This window comes from Passer domesticus, chromosome 8 (genome assembly GCF_036417665.1).
Source record: "Passer domesticus isolate bPasDom1 chromosome 8, bPasDom1.hap1, whole genome shotgun sequence".
Lineage (NCBI taxonomy): Eukaryota > Metazoa > Chordata > Aves > Passeriformes > Passeridae > Passer > Passer domesticus.
Window position 1 is genome coordinate 23,244,036 of NC_087481.1, and position 16,847 is coordinate 23,260,882.

General features: G+C 41.8%; 1 long non-coding RNA gene across 6 annotated transcripts in view; it reads left to right on the forward strand.

The window, feature by feature from the left end:
• Positions 1-8,718, forward strand: part of LOC135306123 (uncharacterized) — a 168,188-nt gene extending 159,470 nt beyond the window's left edge. For all 6 annotated transcript variants that reach the window (XR_010366971.1, XR_010366975.1, XR_010366973.1 and 3 more), the window contains 5 exons: positions 582-674; positions 1,950-2,031; positions 3,914-4,062; positions 5,173-5,828; positions 6,986-8,718. This is a non-coding gene — a long non-coding RNA (uncharacterized LOC135306123). The remainder of the gene's footprint in view (positions 1-581; positions 675-1,949; positions 2,032-3,913; positions 4,063-5,172; positions 5,829-6,985) is intronic.
• Positions 8,719-16,847: the final 8,129 nt, after the last annotated feature.

Below are 16,847 nucleotides of genomic sequence, written 5' to 3' on the forward strand. Positions count from 1 at the left end.
CTGCCTGGCATTCCTGCCCCACGGGGTGGGCCGGAGCCAGTCTGTGGAGTGGGAAGGGCCAGTGCTGCGTGCAGCGCCTTTCTGTGGGCTCCAGCTGTGCTGCTCCTGCCTCCTCTTGCACTGGGGGCTTGCTGAGAGCTGGGGAGCACAGGCTGGCTACTCCCATGTTATCCAGATAGAAAGGAGCTGAGTAAAATTATTCTCTGACCAGAGGCAATTTTTACTGGAACTGGTAACTTACGGCACTTTTTAATCACAGGGTAGCTGCTTCTGCTTCCCTGCATGCAAATAGTCTATCCAAGCAGGTTTTTGGTTGTTTTTTTTTTTTTTTCCTATCAGTAGTTTGTTTCCTATTCTTCATTTTTTTTTTTATCACTAGAGGAAGCCTGCTTAGCACCTTTACCCATGCTTTAAATTAACTAAGTGGAAGTTCCTATATGGCAATTTAATTTTCCTCATGTGCAATCTTTTATTGCAGTACCGGATGGAAGAGCTTAGCCAGATGGATAGCTGTCTTTCACATCATTTGTCTCTCCTTACAAATTTTAAGGAAAACATAAACTGTCAAAATAACCTTACAGGTCTCAGAAAATGCTGATGAAATTTTATCACTGCATGGGTGACTCAGACGTGTGTGAGGGAGAATGATGAGGAGGACTCCGTCTTATCAGAAGGTTAAATAATTACTTTATTATTCTATACTGTATACATTGCATCTAAAATTAATCTGCCTTGCACTCACCCTTGCTCATAACTGCATTGAACTGCACTCATCTTCAATTCTCCTGTGACTGTCTCGTGGCAGTCTGACACACACACACAACTCTTGGCCCTGGTAGGCCAAGTGAACCAGACATCCTCACTTTGGGTAAACAATCTTTATCTTGCATTCCAATTCAGCACATCAAGAGAGATATGAATTATGTTTTTCCTTCTTCTCTGCTTGTCTCACAGCTTCTCTCTGTTCAGAGGGCATGTGAATACCACAACATTTTTCTCATAAAAACAACAGAGGAAATTAGAGTTCGAAAGTAAATGCCACCCAGAGACCCTTAATATCCTCAAATATGAAAAGAACACTTATACTGACAAAGGAAAAATGTTACAATCAAGTTTGAGTAAATATGTAATTGATATGTAATGAATACAGAGAAAATTGATATGTAATGAATACAGAAAAAAACCTTGGGAAATGCCTGAGAAATAACTGACAATATGTAGTAGCTCCTTTTCCTCTAAAGCAAGCTTAAAGCATTTCTGATACAGATAGTTTTTTTCTACTGAAAATTTACTGTTCTGGGACAATGATTTTTGGTAATGGTAGTGGATATTTAGTGTAGCCTTTCAAAATAGACAATATGTGTTTTATTTGTTGAGCTGAGGAGATATGCATTGTGCTGCTACTTTACTTATTTATTTATTTTTCAGTATTACAGAAAGCCTGTATTATATGTGGAATTTAGCAGTGTTAAAGTTTTCTAGTTGTCTGCATTCTTTATACTGGGGGACTTTGTTGGTTTGGGGGATTTCTTTTGTAAGTTGAATGGGGTTTTGTGTGAGGTTTGGGGTTTTTTTATTTTTCCTTTCATAGCAGTTTATATAAATCAGTTCAGAAGTAAGCTGCTGGAAAAGATGCCCCACTTGGCTACCCCAGGAGGAGGTTAATTGTGTCCACACAAAATTTAACTTGAAGAATAAATGCCTTGTGTTTGTAGGGCACCCATTTGTGGGCACTAAATTATTCCTACTATAAAATCATATCACTGGACTGATAACCAAAGTTCACTGAAAAGGAAAGTATTTCTCTTTTCAGTCATTTCTGGCCACAGAGATGACTCCAGCTTGTACAGCTGCTCAGGTCAAGTGGTGCTGCCCTCCAGCTTGTCCCCTCAGTGGCTGTGATGATCAATCACATGGTGATGAGACTCATTTTGATTTATCTTTCCTAGGTCATTTTATCTTGAACAATGTGTCTGGGACATGGGTTCTTCTAGCTCCATGCCTGCAGTTGAGGAGGAGAAGGGCGATTTGGTGAGTCAGCCACTTTCTGCCCAGTGTTTTTACAGATAGGTTTCAGATTTATCAAATGCCCTTTTTTTCCCATGTACTTTTAAAGGCCATATTGTCTGAATTAGGGAAATCACTGGGTACTGGAATGAGAAATGAGCTGAAAGAAAAATTGATCAGTAATTAGGAAGGTTAATCCACTCATGGCAGAGAGTCTGAGATTTATTCTGATGTACTGCTATTCAGTTAGTGTGGCTATAAGTACAGCAAGTTGGGAAAAAAAATCTCAGAAGTAAGTCCTAGTTGCCATGACACGGATTGGAATCATTGGGCTTTTCCACAGGAATATATGTTTATCAGAATACAAGATATATTTGTTATATAAATTCTCCAATTTTACTTCATACTCATTTTTCAGCTATGGAGTATCTGCTGTCTGAGTTGTATTCACATCTTCCCAACCATAACCCCATGAAAACCCATCTTAAAGAGCTAAAAAAGGAGGGAGAGAATATCAAAGACATCCACCTTCCCTTTGCCTTGTTGAGAAACCATCTCCATTGCAGAGATTAGATTTCAAGCAGAAATGCAGGCACATGTTTTTTAATAATTATTTTCTACAGTTTGGCATGCAAAATATAAATGTAGAGATACATTATGACAAGAACATTTCTCATTAGTATGTCAGAAGTGTATGGTTCTGTATTTGAAATCAAAGGAGCCTTTGGCAAGCTGTCTGCATGGCTGTGATAAGGAAACACATGGAAATTTTAGCTGGGTTTGCAGACAGTATAGCCAGCTGTACAATAAGTCTCTACTGTCCACAGACAAGACCTTATGGTGTTTTCTCACTCTCTTCTTGTTCGTCATTTGCTGTACAGTTCAAATTAAAAGGAAAAATTGAATTGGAACAAAAAAAAATGGCAGAGGGAGCCGCCCTAAAACCTGATTTTATCAGGTTCGGTGAGTGTCATTAGCAAGATACCTATGGCAGCACAGAAGCAGGCCAGGAGTGCAGATGCTGCCAGTCCCTGGGCACTCCCATCCCCACTGTCCCCTTGGATTCACACCTAGCATTGGCTTGGGAACAGTGCTCAGGGTGCCTGGGGTGCTGCAGGGGTCACTGCCAGAGGTGCCACTTGGCACTCTAAAAATTAAGCTGAGACATCAGTGGTTTTCCTTGTTCTTTGCCAGCCTCTTTGTTTTCTGACTAGGGAATAGATTTCTTTAGGTCCTCTGTTTATTCTCAGCCCAGAAATAGATTTTATACTCAGGGCCAGGAACTGTTAGGAGATTACTGTCCCATTCTTTCCTTGCTTTGTGTCACATTTCATCTGCAGCTATACTTAAGTAAACTTTAGGTTACTGAACAGTAAATAGCAGTTGGAAAATGCTGATAAATTTTTAAATTAGAAAATTATTCTAAACTTCAATACTTACTTGAGCAAAATGATATCTTGGCATTGCCAAACCTCATATATGGAAAGAAGAAAGGAAGGGAAAGAAGAGGAGAAGGCATAATAAAAAACCAAAGAGTTTTGTACTCGAACATACAGTCTCGAAGTCTTGGCCCGAAAATTTTTAAGGGCAGAAGGGTTTTTACTGCCTAACACATGTTTTATAAAGTAAGTATAGTTTCTCTTTTAAGATTTTCAGAAGATATTTAAGTTTTTCCTTTCTGTTATGATCCTATTATTTTAAGTTGCTTTGGACAGCTAGATATTAGCCATGATGTGGTATATCTAATTTGGTAATAGTGATCCTTTTATAACACCTGAATGATGTAATAGAATGAAGTATGCTAACTGGAAACCAGAATAACATGACCATAACAATTTCATTTTACTTGTGTGTAAAAAAGATTATAAGACAAGGTTGAAACTGGCATAACACAGATTTTTTGTAGTCTAGGTTCCATGGAAATGTAGTGAAAAATGGGGCTGTGATCTAAGTGCTCATTCCCAGAAGTGCAGCCCTGGTGGAGGACAAGCAAGGGATGTGCTATGTTTCCTCAGAGGCACCAAAGCATCAGCACCTTGCCAGAGCTCTCTGAGGGTAAGGCATTTTGCAAAGCCACCAGGAAGGAAAGGCAGGATGCCCAGGGTGGCTCCCTACTTACCACCCCTTGTTGTGGATTTTATTTCTAGAGGGGCAGGTGACTGGGCCCAGAATTTTTTGATCCCAGAGAGCTCCAGGAGTGCTGAATAGTTTACCCCTATCCAGCAGCTCAGGGCCATATGGCTGCTCGCTCAATCCTTCCCTCTGGGATGAGGGAGAGAACTGGAAGAGTAAGTGAGAAAACTCAGGGGTGATACAGAGACAGTTTAATAAGTAAAGCAACAGCTGTATGTACAAGGAACACAGAACAAGGTATTCATCCCCTACTGCCCATGGACTGACAGGTGTCTAAGTGTCCCCACTTCCTTCTCCCCCCCAGCTCTGAGTGCTGAGCATGGCCCCACATGGGCTGGGATATCCCTTGGATCCCTTGGGCTCAGCTGTGCTGGCTCTGTCCCCTCCCAGCCCCTCACTGGTGGGGTCGGGTGAGGGCCAGAGGAGGCCCTGGCTCTGTGTGAGCTCTGCTCAGCAATGCCCAGAGCATCCCTGTGCTACCAGCACTGCTTCCAGCACAAATCCAAAGCACAGCCCAGACTACCTTCTGTGAAAAAAAAACTAACCTTACCCCAGGCCAAATGAGCACCAGTGGGTATGTATATAATGCTTTTTCTGTAATGGTCTCAGCTGAGAAGAGATCTAAAAGAAGTATCAATAAAATCTGTATAGATACAGTGATCAGCAAGCCAGAAGGTAGGGTCTTATATTTGTGGGATTCCCAGACAAAGGAAGGAAATGATGAATCTGACTCCATGTTCTTAGAAGACTAATTTATTATTTTATGATCTATATTATATTAAAGAATACCTTTCTAAACTAAACTAAAGCATACAGAAAGGATACAGACAGAAGGCTAAAAAGATACTAATGAAAAACTTGTGACTCTCCAGAGCCTCAATACAGCTTGGCCGTAATTGGCCATTAAGTAAAAACAATTCACATGAAACCAATGAAACAACCACCTGTTGGTAAACAATGTCCAAACACATTCCAAAGCAGCAAAACACCAGAGAAGCAAATGAGATAATATTGTTTTCCTTTTTCTCTGAGGCTTCTCAGCTTCCCAGGAGAGAGAAATCCTGGCAAAGGGATTTTCCCAGAAAATATGACAGTGACAGAGGGGGATAAAGGAGCTGGAAGATAATACCTGTACTTGGAGAGAAACCACTGCAGAAAGAGTAGATATTCTCAAGGCCAGCAGATTAGCATCCACAGGAAACAGCATGTTTGCCAGGTAGTGTGGAAGGATAGAGGGCTCGCCAGGGACCAGCTTGATAAAGGGGCAACATAACCTGGCAGTCACATGTGTAACTCATGCCAGGGACGTGAGTAACAGTGATCCTGATCCCTTCGAAGAGAACTCTAGTACAAAAATCTCTCTAGCACAGGCTGGATTATTCCTCATAGCCACTTCTCCATCCTCCTGAACTGGCTGAAATATCAAGTAAAATAACTACATGCAGGAGGATGCACAGATTCCACATGGAGACAAAACAAAGGACAGACCTTCAGGTGAAGTGGAATGCATGGAAAAAACATGGAGCATTGAAGGGGAGGCTGCCACATCTCCACAAGCAACAGGAGGCAGGAAGATGTGCTAGAAAATGTCAGTCTGGTAAAACCATTGTGAGGAGCATGCCAGACCTCTGAGCAAAAAGAATAACAAGAGCACAGTGGGGTCAAGTTAGTGACTATACACACTTAAGGTGAGCCCGGAATGCCTTCTGTCATCTTTGTCTGAAGTCCATAAACTTTAATGGGACAGTATTGTTGCTCTCAATTAAATTTGTTATTTGTGCTCTGCACAATCTGCAATGATGCCACCTTCATGTTAAAACATAGACTAAAGCTGGTGTAAGGAGAGACAAAAGTGCAATTTTTTATCACTTAGGAAGCCTCAAAGGAGGCAGAAAAAAAAAGCAGGAAAACAGAAAGGTGGAATTTTCAGAGCTTACACCAAAATGAAGAAATTCAAATTAATTATTCTTCTCATTTACCCCACAGATACCAAAAAAGACAGGAAATATAAGAGTAAGGAATTGTTCTAGCACAATAATTGACCACTTGTGGAAACCTTAGGCTTTGGGATGCTGGTATCATCAGTTTCTCTAAATAGATGTGAAACCTGAAGTAGAAGCCATGGAGGGAAGAATTCAAACCTAGTCTTCCAGAGACTTTGTATAGACTGATCTGACCCCTGTAAGCTAATATTTGCAGTAGGAAAATGTGTAGTAGTTTTGTGTGGTGGATTTGTGCTGGCAGCACTGGATGGTGGGAACGGAACCAATTTAGCCACAGGATCAGAGTTAACAGGCCAGGCAGACACTCAGCTGCAGAGGACTGTTGTGGTTTGATGAAAGCCTGGTTTTCAGTTGTGGGGGGGAGGATGGTTTTCTGTGGGGACCTGCTGGAACCAAGGAACTAGCTAGTTCTGAAGAGCCACTCAGCTAGCTCAGATTGACACCCGGTTAGACTACTTAAAAAAGTTAAGCATGCCCCTGTGGAAAAGCACATTTAAAAACAAAAGAAGCCCAGGAAAACACTCTCCCACTTCTGGCTTTTGGAGAGAGAAGTTCCCCCTCCCCTCCCAGCATGGTGGCCAGGGAGGGGAGAGCGCGGGGCTGAGGCTGGGCCAGGCCGCGCCCTGGCTGCCAACATCTTGCTGTTACTAGACCCTGCCCTGTTGCCAGTCCAGGCTGTTATGGGTAGAAAAGTTGTCCATTTTTTTTAAGTTGCAGAGTTAACAAGTGAAACCAAAGGCATTTAATAACTTCATGTTGTAATCACCTGTTGTTAATAATTTTTCTTCAATTATCTGTTAATAGTTAGAAATCAGCTCATGTGTTCCCCTGCTGTTTCCCAGGAGATGACACCTGAAGGCTGCAGTTAGTGGAGGGGAGGTGATGTCCGAGCTGGTATGCAAATGAGGAAGTCCCTCACCAAATCTCACAAGGAAACCCCTAAAAACAATGAGCCAACATGGAATTAAGAAATTTAAGTGATGTCTAAAGGTGAGGAACTTAATCCCCTGTCTGCTAAGATCGTTTTTACCACTCACCCTTACTTAAAAAAAAAAAGTCGACTAGGGGGACCTCGAAAAGGGACCTCGAATGTCAGACTGAAAAGGTGGACTCTCCTATTCTCTCATGAGGATGGAAGCCCCAGCTCTGCCTGCAGACCAGCGGACACAGCTGCATCATCCTCTTCCTCCGTGCCACTCCTGGGAGCAGCGGTGGCATGGGCGCGACCCATTGGTTCTCCCAACCTGAGCTGATTTTTTTAATAAAGGCATTAAAAAGGAGAAAGATCTCCTGCCCTATTTATTTCACCGGGCCCAGGAGCACTCTCAGGTTGGACCAGCTTGGCCAAGATCTGACCACTGTTGAGATTCATTTTCAGCTATCGGCCAGGGGGAGGAAAAGCCATCAGCCCCCAGCGTGATACTGCCGAGTTCTGACTGGCTGCTGAGACCTTAGCCGCTCCCCCTCCAGCATGGCCACCAAAGAAATTCTCCACCACAAACAGCAATGACCACCACCCGGCAGGGATCATGTCCCTGCAGTGATCACGTCCCTGAAGGGATCACCATCTGCAAGTCCCATCTTAACTCTTTCAGTGCCCAAATAAGCTTGTAAACCCTTCCTCCCTTGAGTGAGAGAAAAGGACAGAGTGAGAAGTAGAGGAACAACATGAAGACACCAATATCAGTGAAAAAAAAGAGTAAAATCTCAAATGGGAAAGATGAAGAGATGCCTTAATCTTAAGGCTGAAATCCTTTTATAAACCTATAGAGAAACATGTAATTGATACATCAGACTCTTTTTCCCTATAACTCATTGAAAAAGTATGGGGAGATACTGTACAAATTGTAAATATTAGCAAGACTTCCATGCTAAAGTAAACAGATGTTGTTTCAGATGTAAACAGATGTATAATCCCATGAGAAGTCTGAACAGAAAGAGAGGGAAGAGTGATGAAGACTCTCTGCCCAAGGGAAAGATCTCTGTTCTCAAAGATAAAGATGATCTCAGAAATAGATTAAGAGAACCTTTGCTCTTATACAGTTCATTTTTAAAATAGTACTCCATAAGTTAATGTGGCCCATAAACACAGCTGTGGGGAAAGCTGTAAAAATGGGAAGGACTTCATGATTGCAGATTTTCCAGGCAGCCTCTATTTGTGAAAATTGAAAGCAATGAGAGAACTGTTTTCTTATGGAGAAGTCTCCATAAATCGACAAGAGGGACTCTTCTCCCTAAGTGAACTGAAGACAAACCATTCCAGAAGTGATAAACTGACTGAAGTGTTTCTGTACATTGTGAGTGGGAAGGAAAAGGTTGTAGGGGGGAGGAGAAGTGTTCTAAAGGTTTTATTCTGATTCTAATTATTCTTTCTTTTAGTACTGGTAATAAAGCTTTCTTTATACCCTTTTAAAGTTTTGAGTCTGTTTAACCTTTTTCTTAAACCTATCTCACTGCAGAAAATATGTAAGTATATTGTAGTGAGTGCACTATCATTTAGCCAGCACTAGACCCACTACATTAATTAGTGCATTAGCCAGGAAATCTCTAATTGGTGAACCAAAACCACTATGCAAGCAATCAAAAGGAAAAGGTTTCCAAGGTTTAAAATAAATAAATAAATATATAAATCAGCCCTTGAGTGTAATGGCAAGCTAAATACCACTCAGTACTTATAAGTCACAATCAGTGCTTCTAAATGCCACCTCAAGACTGAGTCAAGAGCAGGAAGATGAAGGTCTCAAGAAATTCCTCTCAATAACCAGTTCAAAAGACTTATTTGCAGGACATGTATTCATTTTGCACAGTAGATAAGCTGATTTGATTTGTATCAAAGCGTGGTGTTAATACAGCATAAGATGAATATGAATTGTTAATTAATACAGCATAAGAAAAATATGAGAAAAGGGAGAGAAGCTCACAGCACTTGAAGTGCTAGAGGGATCTTTCAGGTGATGTCTTCTTTTCAAAACTTAAGTAAAATAAAAAACTTAGATTGGTCTTGACTCCTTCTTCACATCATCCTCACCCACTGCTGGTGTTTGTGGTGTAGGAACTGATTCAGTTCAGGTGGGCCCTGTGCAGGTGTGGAGGAACAGCACTGCTTTGATTTCAGTCTCTGTCCATAACTTAGGAGTGGGCAAGGAATGCCTTCAGGTACATTGGCAGCTTCTCCAAAGCTCTGCTTCGGGCAGAGTGATGTGATGCCAAATTTCCTCGTACTAGGCAGTGAAAGTAGGTGAAGGAAGAAGAAATTACTGCTTTTGAAGCAAACATCATACATAAACCAGTGAAACCTGGAGAATTTAGTTGGGATGAATATATTAATACAAGTGTACAGAGCTGTGGTTTGTTGTTTTGTATCTGCCAGAAAGTCTCTTAACTTTTGGGGCAGAGGAAGTAAAAAGCATTTTAGAAATTATGAAACTCAGTCTTTCCAAGCAAAATATTTCCCCAGGACCTGCTCCTCCTTGGTGAAATGGATACTGTGTTTTGGAACACAGGTTTGTAGAACTTAGAAAGTTTCAAAATAAGTCCTTCAGCCTAGGAAAAGCAGCATTTCAGACCCTTGAAATGGGTCTTGGCTTTGGGCATCTTGCTGCAAGTTCCCTGTGAGAGGAAAGGGTGCTGTGCTGCATCCTCTGGGAAGTCTTCACCTCTCTGCTGAGACTTTGTTTTACTTGCCATTAACTGGCTTACATCATGGAGAGGTAATTGCAGGTAATTTATATTAAATTCTGCATAGCTGAATAATAATGAACCTGGCTTCTCTATTAAAAGGACAGTAATGGACATTCTGTTGCAGTATATTGTAGAAAATAGTGGACAAAACTGCAGTGAACTGTCACTGAGAACTGGTTTATAACAGTAGCTGAGTCTAACTGAAAACTGGATTTTTCTTTGACTGCTCCCTTTCAATGAACATTATGTGCTTTCTTTATCAGAAATGTGCTAGTGTACCATAAAGTTGAATGCAGTAATGACTGGAACAGTTATGACAAATGTAGTTTGCCTGATAATAACTCTCATGGTGAAGAGACACAGAAGGCATCATTGGCTTAAAAAATTGGCATTATGAGATTGTAAATCATTCACTTACAGACAGTGTAGCCCAACAGAAAATATATTTGAGAAACCTGGCCTACCTTTTTGACTCTGCCCATTTTTTGCTGGTTATCTGTCTCATTTCTGATTCCTTATCTGAAATAAGCTCCCAGCCTCAGCCTGCTGCAGAGTGGCTGGATGCTTATATTGCAGAGTATTTTGGGCACTATTAGAGATCAGATGGCCTCATATTCATGGGGTGGGAGTTTGGTGAGTCTGGGGAGGGAAAAGAAACAGCCCCTGATGTGTTCCAGTTTAGGGCCATTGCCAGGTCATGGTGCTGACATTGCCTGGCTGAAACTGGCCAGCTAGCAATCTTTCTAGGAGCAATGTGTCTCCTCATCTCCATCTTTCAAAAGTGGCAGGCAAAGTAAGGAATGCACAAACTGTGAGCTATTTGTAGCCTAACTATACCAGTTAACAGGACTTTTAATAAAGTAATTAATATTCTCAGATGTTTCAGCCAGCTTCAGGGTGCTGCAATTAAGGGTCAGGTCAGACCAGACTTCAGAGGTTGTGTTAGCAGCTCATACATGTATAACTGAGCTAGAATCTCCTGCATCTTTTCTCATATCACATTTCTTTCCATTTCAAATAAATTTACTCTTTCATTTCATCTCAGCTTGTGTGCAAGGCTGTCCCTGTTAGCCAGTGATTCTGGGTTCTGCACCAACTGCCTGCAGCAAAGATTGCCTGATGGCTGTAACCTGGTGTTAGTAGCACACCGTAAGCAAAGAGGTACATTTTGTAGGTCTGTTTTACAAAAGCTAGGAAATCTAACTGAGAAAAGGAGAATGAAAATAAAAAGTAAAACTCCTGGGGCAACCTTTATCTACTGACCATATTGGTAGGATTGTATCAGAAATTACAGCAGTTCTGTTCTCTCTATTACATTTGTGACTGTGTCACCACTTAGGCAGTTAACCCATATTTTCTGGACTTCCTAGAAAAATTCACACTGAGGTGGGACTTACACCTGCACATGTTCTAAACTGTGGTGTACCAGGACGCTTATTAAAACTGAAAAAAAAAAATATTTCTCTTTTCTAAGGTTTTTAGAGAAGAGTGAAGATTTTTACGGGTTGTGTGTTGTCATGCCTGCTGTCAGCTAAAAGCAGCTGAGTTATCCATTGCAGACTCACCTTTACTCACTAGTTCAACACCACTACTTACGTACGTGCTTGCTCTGAGCTGTGCATCAGAGCATCTCTGTAGTAGTGTGCCTTACTGCAGTCTCTGTGAAAAGAAATTATGAAAACCACAGTGTATTTTGGGGGAGAAAATCGATTGATCTCACCACCTTCTGTAAGTGGAATTATGTTAATTTTCTACTGTCTGTAAGAATCTAATTTATGCCTTATGTTACATGTAGGCAGGCAGCTGCAGTAAAAGCCTGATGCAGAGCTCCTGGGGGTGTTAAGCAGCTGTGTTGGCTGTCACGACCTCGGTGATGGTTTAAGTGTGCTGGGGAAGAGGCTTAAGTGTGCAGGTATTTGTCATCCTGGCTCCAGGATAAGCTGATAGAAAGTATGGCAAAGTAAAGTTCTTAAAAAAGAAAGTATTTGTTCAACCAGCCTTCATGTCAATAGTTAGTAAAGAGTTTACTCTCTAGTGCTCAAAGCATATGGAGAGTGGAGGGAAAAAATTTAACAATTCATACATTTACATATAAGTAAGCATACATTTACAGATAAGTACTTTGGAAGATTCTGGATTGCAACAAGTAAGAATAGCCAAATTAAAAGCTGGGTCAAGCATGTACTGATGGCTGTGGATGGAAGTGATAACCATGCTTTATTTTGTCATTCAAACCGTTGGCAGCAAAATCCAGAGCTGTGCAACACTTGGCATTTCTATTTTTGTAGAAAAATTATATATTTCAGCATTTTTCCTTCCTAAATTATATCAGTTAAAATATTTAAAAACCTAATTTGGGAAAAATGGAAGTGTTGGTTTCATTGGCTGTGCTTGTGGCTAAATTTGAGCTCCTTCAGCTAAGCTGCCAGCTCTGCTAGCAGCAGTGTGGGTGAACTCTGTCACTGCTTGTTGACTGATCCCATCTCTCATGACACAGAGTGATGGCTAGGCAAGGGAAGAGGTACTGTGGGAAGTTTTTGGTCAGCTCTAGGAGTTGACCCTGAGTATGTGATAGGAGGATGTGGCAGTTTCATTCTGCAGCTTGTAAAAAGAAGCAGTTCACAGCTGAATTCAAAGAAGAATTTCTTCCTGCCATCACACCCAGCAATTTTATTTGATCCAAACTATTTGAAACAAGATAATTTAGTCTCCCATAAATACACATTGTTAAATGACGTTGCACCCCGGTCGTGGGAGGGACGGTTGCGCCAGTCGCCTGCGCGGCCCGATGTCCTTTCACTTTCAGCATGTGCACCAGGAGGGGCCATGCCCCGCTGGTGCTGCCAGCAGGCAGGATCGCAGTTTGGCCACTCTCTGGGATTCCCGGACTGCCAAGAGCAGCCAATAAATGCAGACCTACATGTAAGGACTGGAGTAAAGGAAAAAGGAAGGACTCTTTGCTTGCTGCTCCGAGTTGCCTTTATTCTTACCCGTGCAGGAGCAGTGCCAGGACAGTGCCATGCAGGAGTGGCAGCGCTGCGTGGGTGTTATTCTTTCCTGAGGCAGAAGTGGCACTGAAGCTGTGAAGCCGCACGGAAGCAGCGCAGGTGCTGCAGCGCCATGCAGGTGATATTCCTTCCTGTGGTGGGAGCACAGCGCCGAGGCTGGACGCAGCATCGCGCAGGTGTGGGCAGGGCGTGAAAGCCACACAGCTTGAAGAGAGAGCAGGGGCAAAGAGCAGGAAACAGAGAAAAACAGCTTTTATAGAGGGGAGGTGGATTCCCAGGAGGAGACTGTCTAACAAATCAAGGTCTAGAGAGGAGGGGTCTGGGGGGACAAATGTAAACATAGTACTGATAAAAAAATAGAACAAGAAAGGTACATATCAATAAGAGAAGGGAAATATCATAACTGACAGCGAATCTTCTGGATAAATGGGTGTAGAAAATTATGACAGACAGGCTGCAGGGGCAGGATTTTGGAGGACAGACAGGGAAGAATCTGGAATTATCATAACTGCCACGGGGAAAAGGTGGAAAGACAGATGGTAAACAACCCCAGAGAGATACCAAACATATAATCTTCAAACCCCCACTGCCACAATTAAAACAAATATTTCCCTAAAGCTGTATTTTTTCATATGGAAATGGATTTTGATGCCTTTTGAGGACTACCTAAAAACAGAGGCCAGACAAAATTAAGGGACTAAAAAGTGGTTATATATATTGAAAGGTCTTCAGGTACATTTAGAGCAGACAGAGAACCCCCCCCAAGGGCTACACTCAAAAATGGATGATGGATCACTAGTTTTCACACTTTTATAAGTTTGGTCCATGTTATGAGTAAAAAGTTATCAATTTTTTTTTTTAAAGTTGCAGAGTTAAAACAGATTGAACCAGTTGCTGTTGAATTGAAGGTTAGCTTCATGTTGCAGTCACCTATTGTTGGGAGTTCTTCTTCAATTACCTGTTAATGTCTGGTGATCAACGCCATTGTTCCGCCTTTGGCTTGCCAGGGAGTGACACCAGACCCCGCAGGTAGCAGGGGAAGGGAGTGACATCAGAGCTGGTATGCAGATGAGAATGCATTTCACCAGATTTTGCAATTTTCCAGGAAAAAAACCCTAAAAACAACGAGCCAACATGGAATAAAGAGACCTAGGTAATGTCTAAAGGTGAGGAACTTAATCCAGTATCTGCTAAGATCCTTTTTACTTCTCACCCTAACCTCAAAAGATGTCAGCTAGAAAGAGGACCTGGAATGTTAGACGGAAAAAGCGGAATTCCCACTTCTCCCTCAAGGACGGGATCCCCAGCTCTGCCTGCAGACCAGCGGACACAGCTGTATCATCCTCCTCCTCCGTGCCACTCCTGGGAGCAGCGGCGGCATGGGCAACCTGTTGTTTCTTCCCCAGCTTGAGCTGAAATTTTTTAATAAAGGCATTAAAAAGGAGAAAGATCTCCTGCCCTTTTTATTTCAGTCCATTTGCCTATTGGTGTTTAATCTTCCAATTACAGCTTCAGGTAATGAAATAATTTACCCCAAGTTTGCTCCCCCAACTCACTTTTGTTTACATTTCTCAGGGCTTGAGACAGTGAGGTGTCCTTGATTCCCAAGCCTAGAGAGGAATTGTTTTTTCTGACCAAAGTGGAAAAGCAGTAGCTAGCACTGTATGTGGAGTTTAGACATGTACACTAAAGAAATACAAGATTACAAACATATGAAAAATGTAAAAGCTAAAATCTGAAGGCATCAATTTGGTAGTTGCAAAACCATGAAATAATTGTGTGTTGGTAGAGGCTTGCTATTCTGCTGCCTTCTCCTCCTGTGTGTTAATTCTCCAAATGTTACAGTCTTACCTCCAAATGTTTAAAGATAATTTAATTAGCAGCAAGGGCTTCTTCTATCTAGGAAAATCCCATGCAATTTTATTAAGTTGGAAAATGGAAAAGGATAAAGATCAAGACTATAATTTTTAATTCAGTATCACACTCTCCAGTGTCTCATTATCCTCCTTGTAAATGATTCATAGCCAATAATTGTCTGTGAGGAACAAATGACTCCCCTTTTCCCAAATCTCCCACACTTATCCTTGAGATACCTTTGTTTTGGATTAAGACTTTCCCCTACTAAGTCTGCACAAATGTCTCTTTCTCCTTGGCTGTTACAAGATAGAAGAGATGAAGCAGCTGAGAATGTTACCTCTGCTCCTTTCCTCAGGCTGGGGGAAACCCTCAGGCAGGGTTTGCACTTAACAAAGTCCTTGAGAAGCCACCAAAATCAATGAAGGAGCAGATGCTAAGGCACTGTGACCATCAAGGCAGGTCTTCTGTTGTAACACTTGTGAAAATCAAATGGCAAGGTGAGCTCTTAAACTCAGCCACGAAAGACATGCTGTGCTTGGCACTTCTCTCCCATGCAGGGTCATGGAAGAAAACATCCCACTGTGCACTTGACATCTTGAAAAAGGCTTTTTTTGCAGCATGAAGGATCTTTCTTCTGTTTTTTTCTGGTCCTCTCCTGGCCCATGGATGCCTAAAATAAATCCTGCTCCTTAATCCTTCAGACATTATGAGGGAAATTTGCTGTGTCCTGGCTCAGCAAGAGTTGATGAAGATTTGTAGTGCAAGAACAGATAGGAGCCCTTCCTTGAATCCAGCTAGAAGACTTAATGAAGAGCCTTTTGTTCTGTGCCAGGGCTGTTTCTGTCCTGCTTGTTACAAATCACTGTGGACATGAGCTGCTGCTGCCTGTTGCTCACCTGACACAACTTTTCTGGCAGGTGGATGCTTAAAGGAGGGTGATGTGAGTATGTCTCCAGTTGCTTCAGGAAGACACTGTAGGAATCTGGTGGTGTGAGGAGCTGTCTGCTCTTAAAATTGCTTTGGAAAGTGTCAGCATGGAAGCTGTAGCCACTCTGAAGTGCTACTCTGCTACCTTACTCTGCTACCTCAGTCAGTGCTTTTTTGGTTCCCTCACATGCTCCAACCCTCTGAGATGGGTTCGCTGCATGATGAATTACACATAATAAATATTTCTCTCAGTTTGTCATCTGACTGGAAACTTTATTGCATGCTCTCTTGTCCACATGGATACCAGTTCCTCCTCATCCTAACACTAATTTCATCCAGCTTTTAGTCTCTTCTCTTGAGGAATTGTTTCCTTGGTTGTTCAGGGATCCTGATTTTTACCCTACCATTTTATCATATATATTTATATATATATAGATACGCACATATATACACACTCACACACATACATATATATATATATGTATTATGTATTATTTTTTCTGTATATTTCTTCAGAGTAACACTGTTCTGTGCTTTGGGTTTGATGGCCTAACACAGTGACCCAGGGCACTGCTGAGTCAGAGTGGACTCATATGACCCTGGGAGAGAAAGAAGTGCTACATGGGCTCCCATTCCTCTTCCTTTGGAGTGCCATGGCTGTGGTGATGCTTTGGATGCTCTGCTCTTCCCACCTGTGACTGCTGAAATTCACTGTTCAGGTTGGCCTTCAGAGCTCTTACTTACAGTCTCCTTTATTGCTGTGCAAATTTGAGGTTGAAGCTGAAGAGCAGCACAGGAAAAGCGATAAATGTATTTTCTAGGGGTGACAGGAACCAAGATGTCCATAAAAATCTTTAAGAACTCCTGCAGGTCTCCTGGAGTAGGAAGGCAAATTACTGCCTCAGACAAATGTCTAGACTGCTCAATAACTTTTTGTTGAACAGATAAGTTTGAGTGGATGGTGCTATCTTAGGTACACAGTGAAGTTTTCCCTTCTTAAAGCATTGCTATTCTGTTAAACTACTGGAGTTTCCTTCTCCTGTTGCTCAAGACTATGTCTTGTTCTTTTCTTATTGGAAGTTGCAATGAACTTATGTTTTCCTTATAGGTAGGAAACATACTCAAATTATCTTAAATTAGACTTTTCTTACTAGAGGGAAAAAAAGGGGTTGTATAAAGGGTCTGTGTGCAGAGGTGGACCAGAAATGGATTAGCTTTATCTTTGCTGCAA